Here is an 8877-nt window from a genome sequence, read left to right as displayed (position 1 = left end):
ACCATAATATATTAGCAAAGAAATTAGAAAACATAATATAGTAGATAAAGTAGGAAGATGGTTAAAAGAATTTTTACACAACAGAAAACAGATAGTTATTGCAAACGATGAGAAATCGGATGAAGCTAAGGTAATATCCGGTGTGCCACAGGGTACGGTGTTAGTTGCATTACTGTTTGTTATTATGATTGAAGACATAGACAGTAATGTTAAGGACTCGGTAGTGAGTAGCTTCGCCGATGACACAAGAATATGTAGAGAAATTACTTGTGATGAAGATAGGAACGCGCTACAAAGAGACCTTAACAAAGTATATGATTGGGCAGAGGTAAATAGGATGGTATTTAACTCTGATAAATTTGAATCAATAAATTATGGAGACAGAGAAGGAAAGCTATATGCATATAGGGGACCTAATAATGAGACAATCACAAATAAGGAAGCAGTTAAAGACCTTGGTGTGATGATGAATAGGAACATGTTATGCAATGATCAAATAGCAATTCTATTGGCAAAATGTAAAGCAAAAATGGGAATGTTGTTACGGCACTTCAAAACAAGAAAAGCTGAACACATGATTATGCTTTATAAAACATATGTTCGTAGTCCACTTGAATATTGCAATATGATATGGTACCCACACTATCAAAAGGATATTGCACAAATAGAGAATGTACAAAGGTCCTTTACAGCTAGAATAGAAGAAGTTAAGGACCTTGACTACTGGGAAAGACTACAATCCTTAAAATTATATAGTCTAAAAAGGAAAAGGGAACGCTACATGATAATTCAGGCATGGAAACAGATAGAAGGAATAGCCAAAAACATCATGAAGCTAAAAATATCAGAAAGAGCAAGCAGAGGTAGATTAATAGTGCCCAAAACTATACCAGGAAAAATAAGGAAAGCACAGAACATTAATCCACTACGCACCAGCATCGATAATGCAGCGTCTATTCAATGCGTTGCCAGCTCATCTGAGGAATATTCAGGAGTGAGCGTAGATGTGTTTAAGAATAAACTCGACAAATATCTAAGCAGCATCCCAGACCATCCAAGATTGGAAGATGCAAAATATACCGGAAGATGTACTAGCAACTCTCTGGTAGACATTAGAGGTGCCTCATATATATATATATATAGAGAGAGAGAGAGCTCACCTTACAGACCTTACATCTTGTTCGGGTTGCCCCAGGTCCCTCAGTGTGAGGCACCTCTAATGTCTACCAGAGAGTTGCTAGTACATCTTCCGGTATATTTTGCATATATGATATTATAATATTTATAATATATAAGATATATCTATATATATATATAATATAATATAGTGTATATATATAGATTATATATATATAAGATATATATATATTGTGTTTGTGGTGTGTGTGTGGGTGTGTGTGTGTGTGTGTATTTATTTATATATATTTATATATATATATATATATATATATATATATATATCATAATATATATATATATATATATATATATAATAGTTGTGTGTGTACTGCTTAGAGAAATTCTGCACTTGCTAAATAATTTTCTACCTATATCAACGATATATATATATATATATATATATATATATATATATATATATATATATATATATATATATATATATATATATATATATATCGTTTTTTGGGAAATATAATTACTCACATTTCACGCTACTTGCTTTATACTTTAAAATAAACCACACAATCCTGCATTATTTTAATTAATCATAGGGTTTTTTTATTCCCATACTCGTCGTTTTCCTAAATCCGAATTTGCCCGCTCCCTCCGTGCCCAAAGGGCAGCTTGGCTTGGACGTCAATCCTTTAAGAGAACTGGGAACGTAGCTCAAAATCTGTGCAACATTTAAGAACACAAGCAGTGTTTACGTCGTTACCCAGTGTAAAATGTTACGAAATGTTTTAATATGACAAAAAGAAATGATTATTTTAGCAATGTTTAGGTCTTTAGTGTTTTCAAATAGTAAATAAGTTGATTGAGAAAGTTTGATTTTGTAGCGCCACTTCCCACCCTTGCCCTGCCCAAAACAACAAGAAGGTTTGGAAATACTATGTTACTAAACACAGCGAAATACATTTGACTCCCCAGGGGCTAGTACTAAATACGGCGAAACAATGTAGATGAATCACCGTTCCTCCGTGTTTAGTACTAGCCCTTGGGTTTTAAATGTTCCTAAGCGAATTGGTCATGTCACATATTCCCAAGGGATTTCGTGAAATCCATGATTTCACATATTCCCTGTAACATGCACAAAAACTAAAGAACACGATTTGCACGATGTAAGTTCCCAGGTCAACTCTGTTTACAGCCAAACGAATCCTTAAGTTAAGCTTGCAAGCTGATTAGTGGTCTAAATACAGCCACACCCACTGGTAAAGAAACGACTAACGAACTATATAATGGCATCTACAAGTAAGCTCTAGCTTTGCTGTCTCCTAAGGACACAAGCTCGTCCTTCTCCCAGTAGGCAGAAACAGCATGGTTTCCATGTTCATCTCTATGATTCATAGATTAACTACACCCATGCCTACCAATACAAAAAGCCACTAACAGACTAAATATAACATTACGTCTCTAGCTTGCTCTATCTCGGGTGCCCAAGGCCATCCTAGGTAGAACAATTATGAGTATTGCGTCAAATCATGGGATTTACGAGCTAATTACAGCCATGCCCACTGATTTAAAGTCACTGATGGACTAAATATATAAATATATGTGTATATATAATTACTACAAGTGAAAAAGTTAACATATATGAAAATGTATTAATTTTGAGGTAGAGCAAATTAGATATTATAGGACAATTGTGGCTTAAAGGGGAACTTTTAGTTAATAGTCCTTAAATTTCGTCAAACAGAACTTTTAATAGGCTAGAAAATGAGCCATTGCTCGAATCTGTATGTAATCCCATTTTTTTACAATTTAATTTCTAAGTAGCACCGAGGTACTTCAGTGGAGAGCGCCATTTATCCAGGATTCGACTATGTTGCCATCTGGTGGATTAGTACCGATGACGTAGTGCCGCAGTCGCCTCACAAGTAACAATAACAAGTGCAGCGAAGCACGCGTATTGTACTGTATTCGTCCTCGGTATTGCCTTCGTGTTTTAGGTCAATGGTCATTCAAATAGCATCAATTATGCCAGCTGTAAGGCGTTTGGTTGTGCCAATACTTCTGGCAAGTGTCCAAAAGGCATATCATTCCACAGGATTCCGTTAAATAGAGAGAAATCAAGTAGCCTAGCTGGCTGATGGCTCTTCGAAGGGAGGATATCAACATCAAAACCTTTCAATCTACGACGCAAACCGTTGTCTGTTTGGACCATTTCTTGCCAACAGATGACATTAGGAGCAGGTTCTTAGGTATGGCTATGAAATTTATATAATATGCTTTGGGAACTTAATTTCCTTCCAAAGACCACGGTACCGACGAAGATAGGGTGGCTATCTACTGCTATCTATACTACGGTGCCTCCTCTTCTATGCATTTGAATTTAAATTTATTCTTGTCAATCGCCATGTGCGTGGTGTGATGGGGTGAACGGCAGTTTTCTAATTGTATGTGTCCATGAATTGGTGAGGGCCTTCACTTAGTCCTTTTCAACTAGTTAAATTAATGGGATTTTAGAATTTAGGGCTGTATATGCCTAACTAGGCCTACTTCAGGCTAGTCTTTATTTACCATGTTAATCACATATTTTCAGCTGACAAATACAAACCAAAGAGGATATCATCTGAAGATGCTGTGCCCTCAGTTTTTGTTCCGCCTATCTGCGCCGCAACATGAAGTCACGCATAACAGATGAGCCACACATAAATGGCTGCGCCCATTTTGCAATAGAAAATTGGTTGTAAAAAATAAAAAAATGCCTCTTTCAAAAAATTTTTTTCACAAGGGGTATTTAAATGGAATAACACTGCATATGGAACAGCTGAAATGCAACCAGAAGTTCCCCTTTAATGCGTATATATGAATCACAGTGATGTGATCACACTGATATATATTGTGAGGTTTTATGGTATTTCCATTGCCAAAGTTTATAACAGCCTTGTATGGCTTGTTTGTGTATTTTACCTGCCCTCCAGTTTTGTTTTGTTGGTCAGAGGTGAGGTTTGATATTTGCTGTTTTTGAGTAGCAGTTAAGGTTAGCCCAGTAGTGGAGTAACATACTGTTAGTGGCAGGTGTTGACTGCTTGTCAGTGACTGAAGATGGAGGGGATGGCTGTCTTTAGCAGGGTGAGATGTCGACGCATACAGCAGGTTATGGTTACCTGTTGGCAGCCGTACTTTGCGGAGGATTATGTCAGCCAAATCCCTGAGGATGTGTTGGTGGTTTAATTATGATCACCATTACAGAGAAGACATTCTTCTGTGGCAACTATGCAGTGTCGCATCGACTATGATGGCTGGTCGTCAAGTATTTGCAGATGTTCCTTTTTGCCTTCCTGTGTAGGAGTACGACAATGTTACGGCTGTGGTTAAGGTCATCCTCGAGGACCTTTGACTGTGGTCTCGATATTTTTTTTTTATGTTAACAATGGTATTTTTGAGTAAATGTTCCTCTGATCATTCAATTATTTTAAATGTTATTTGTTTTTGATGAGCAATGTATGGCTCATGTTCTCATGCATTGTGTTTAGAGTTGGTTTAAGACATGTTTTATTTGATTTATAATATGTTTGACATGCGTTGTTTATGGTGGTATAGGACAAGTGTATGGTCCTGGTGGTGCAATTGTAAAGTTATTTATTATGTAAATTTTTATTACTGATTTTAGCCGCTGCTGTACTATTTATTTGTATTTTTTTTGGCTAACTCCTTAACTCACTTGTAAATTCTGTAAATTGACATATACAGTTATTAGTAACAATAAATAAGTTTAAGTATGTATATCATTTTTGTCTCCTTCCTCCTTGATTTGTCATTGGACTTCCTAGCCGTTTCAGTCCCTGTTAATTTTTTTCTTAGAATCTGAGAACTGTAAAGGACGGTTCAAAACAATATATATATATATATATATATATATATATATATATATATATATATATATATATATATATATATGAACAGATAGATAGACTGACAGGCTGCCAGATATGAAAGAAAGAAGGTGTATGAAAGGATTCATACTGAGGAATGACAGACGACATTTTGACTGGAAAGAACATCGTCGGTTTAGGCAAGGGAAAAAAGATGACATGTGAATTCATTATATTTATGAACGTTACGTGAAACTTTAAAAAAAGGAAAAGACATACGGTATATAGAAGTGATAGACAATGTGGAGGTTACTGAGTGTGAATTCCAGAAGATCAGTTGTGGAGAGTTATCCAAAGTTTCCGTGTCTTAAAATATACTCATGGAAGACGGACTGCAGAGAAAGGCCTTCATACCCAAGAAGCATGAGAGTACGTGAAAGATGAAGTGAATAGTGTAGTGCAGAGGTGGTCAAACAGTCGATCGGGGCCACTTGTTTGGTCGATCGCCGTTCCCCCACAATCCTACATAAACAAACAAAAACACAAGCTATATATATATGTATATATATATATTGTAACGAAGTGCCAAGTATCTGGTTACTACACTTACAAATCATAAAATAGTTACCTCACAACAGCCATACACCTGAGCCTCCATCACCGGTAAAATATGACTGAATACTCTAAAGGCAACAGTGATCCCTTATAAAAACTGATCAATATTGCAGAAAATCAGACTAAGTTCATTAAAACAGGTGTGAGGTAATCTTATATGTAGTTAAATTAATTAAAGAGCATCACTCCATTAACAACGTTTAAAAGTCTAAGTATTTCCTTGGTTCTAACTCACTTCAATTAAATTGAAAGAAAACAGCTCAGTTACCACTCTATATTTCTACCTAAACAAAATTAAATATACTGGTGAAAAATAAGACACTTACCAAAATCTTAAATACAAAAATTTACTATTAAATTCAAAATTTGTGAGTGAAATTCACAATCTCAGAGAAATTTACTGTTACTTGAAAACAATACGAAGTTTAATTAATTCTTGAACTAATTAATAAGTAAAATTAAATCGAAATTGATTTATCATAAGAATCAAGAAAATTAATTAATCCAATTGAAATTCAAAAGTGTTAGGTGATAACTAAAATTTGGAAATTAATTCACAAGTGTTAAACAACAATAAAACTTGAAAAGAATTCTAAGTAAATGCAAAAAAATTCACGTGTTAAATTCAATTAAAATGCAACAATTAATTAATGAAAACAATTAAGTTAATCAAATTGTGAATATAAATGAAAACACAAAAATTGCAACAACACTAAGAAAGCATTAATCACACAAAATATATAAAAAACACACATCAATAAGAAAAATGGATAATTGCACAACAAATTACTTCAAAAGAACTAAATACAGAACATGAAAATTTGCAATGTTTAAAAAATGAAATAGTTTCACCAAACCACTGTAATTATGTTTTTAAGTTACAACTTAAAACTTGTAATAACACATTACCTTGGCACCAATTATGTTTCTGCTGCAGCTAGCTCCAAAAATTACCTATATTCCAAAAAATTCACCAAAGTACTCAAAAAGTTCACCACAGTATTCCAAAAAGGGTGCCGTTACACACTTGTACAATGTCAGTTCAGATTCCACAAATAAGCACCAACCACTAAATGCAAAATCTTTACGTTAATATGAAAATCTAAATTCTCTCCTACGGGAGAGAGAGGGAGAGTGACTCCCAACTAACGCAATGGTTTCTGATATTGGAATTAACAAAAATTTGCTCTCGTAGTATGGAAACTGATCATGGACCTCGGCCCAAAATGGTTGTAACATAGAGCAAAACTTTTTGGGGCCAGGTCTCTGCTTAATCGTTATAATTATCTTTCAAAACAATAAATAGAGAGAAAGTGGGTTTACAATCATAAATAACATTTATTATTACATGATTTAAGACAATAAAAGTCTTTTAAAATAAAAGATATGATTATAGAATTTTCTCAAATGAAATTAAATTTAAGCTATTTACGAGTCAACAAATTCTCTTTTGACAAATTGAGAGATATAAGAGTTAATTTACCAGTAATATTAGATAGTTTTCAATACAAAAACATCTCTAACTACTTACATGAAATGAAAGGTATCAGACGTACATGAAATGTTTTAGCCAGAAGCCTTCTAGAAGCTTCTAATATGATGTAACTTTACAGATAAATGGTGAAATCTTCACGCGGTTTCTCGACAGAGACACAAGTCTGAAACAAGTCACAAGTGTCGTTAGATTGACAGGATTCCAAAACAAAATGGAGACTTTGAGATCTCCTTATCTCAAGTGATGACAGTAACTTCCTGCTTCTAACGAACAGTGCTAATCTCTCTCTCTCTCTTTTCTCACATTCTACGTTATTCTTAACTTTTAAATTATGTTTTTGTGAATTCTGAACATAGATTATTAGGACATATTAACTCTAAGCAAAATAAGGAATCTAAAAATACTGCAAACAATTTTACAACACTTCATACAGTTCCAGAGGGGATGATATACATGGCAAAAGCAACAGCATATAAGAATATATATAAATATGTATATATATATATATATATATATATATATATATATATATATATTATATATATATATATATATATATATATATATATATATATATAATAATATATATAATATATATACTATATATATATATATATATATATATATATATATAATATATATATATATATATATATATATATATATATATATATATATATATATATATATATATATATATATATATATATATATATATATATATATATATGAGGCAATTGAACTTATGTTTTATGGGATTATGGCACTATTTGACTTTTTTTCCGCACGTAATATGTGATTAAATAGTATGGTAGATCGTACAAGGGTTTCAGTCTTTAGAGTAGATCTCAGAGTCCAGAAGTCTGGCCACCCATGGTGTAGTGTATGTCGGGGGATTCAGCTTGCTGTTGATGAGCCTTCTGTTTAGGTATGTAGCGAGTAATGTAGTAGAATAGAATTTAGACCAAAGACCAACGTTGGGACCTATGAGGTCATTCAGTGCTGGAAGGGAAATTGAAAGCCATTTAGTTTGAGAGGTGTAACAGGAGGAAAGCCTCGCAGCTGAAATATGAAACAATTGTTAAAGAAAGGACGGAGAGTCAGGTGGAAGAAAGAATATTTGAACGGAGGTACCTACAGTTAATTAAAGGACCGAAAGAGGTTGCAGCTACTGGCTGAAGGGACACCGCCAAGACCCTCAAGTAGTGCCTTCATTGAACCACGTGAGATGCACTGACGGCACTACTGTAGGGGACGAGCGAGTAATGATGTGGAAGGAAGTATTCAGTAAAGAAGCTCATTCACGATTCAGCTGTTCAAGTACGAATTGGACAATGACTTTTGTGCTGCTCTTGTTCTCTTTTTTGGCAAGCGGCTTCATTATGACTGAAAATCTGTGTGTGTACTTAGGAAACGCCTTGGTGTGTAATATAATCATTCGTACTAAGAAAAGAATGAGTTTGTTTTGAAGCAAAGATATCCAAGTCGAAGAAATCAGTGCTAACTCACTCCTCCACCCCTCTCTCCCCTTCCCACGTTAATTTATTCTGAGGAGATAGGCAGTCCCATGATGCTCGCATAGGTGGATTTTTTCCCTTTCTCAACAAACCTTGGCAATTTTCATCTCCTTTCTCCCGCCTCTTCTACGACCATAAGCTTTCAAGAAGGCTTTCTTAACAGTTATAAGGCCATAATTTTTGTTCTCTCAATCTTTTGACTTTCCCTGGCGACTTGACTGAAAAGAGGTCATAGCCTTTCCTCTCTGTT

The sequence above is a fragment of the Macrobrachium nipponense genome, chromosome 1 (assembly GCF_015104395.2).
Source record: "Macrobrachium nipponense isolate FS-2020 chromosome 1, ASM1510439v2, whole genome shotgun sequence".
Lineage (NCBI taxonomy): Eukaryota > Metazoa > Arthropoda > Malacostraca > Decapoda > Palaemonidae > Macrobrachium > Macrobrachium nipponense.
Note: the sequence above shows the minus strand (reverse complement) of the source record.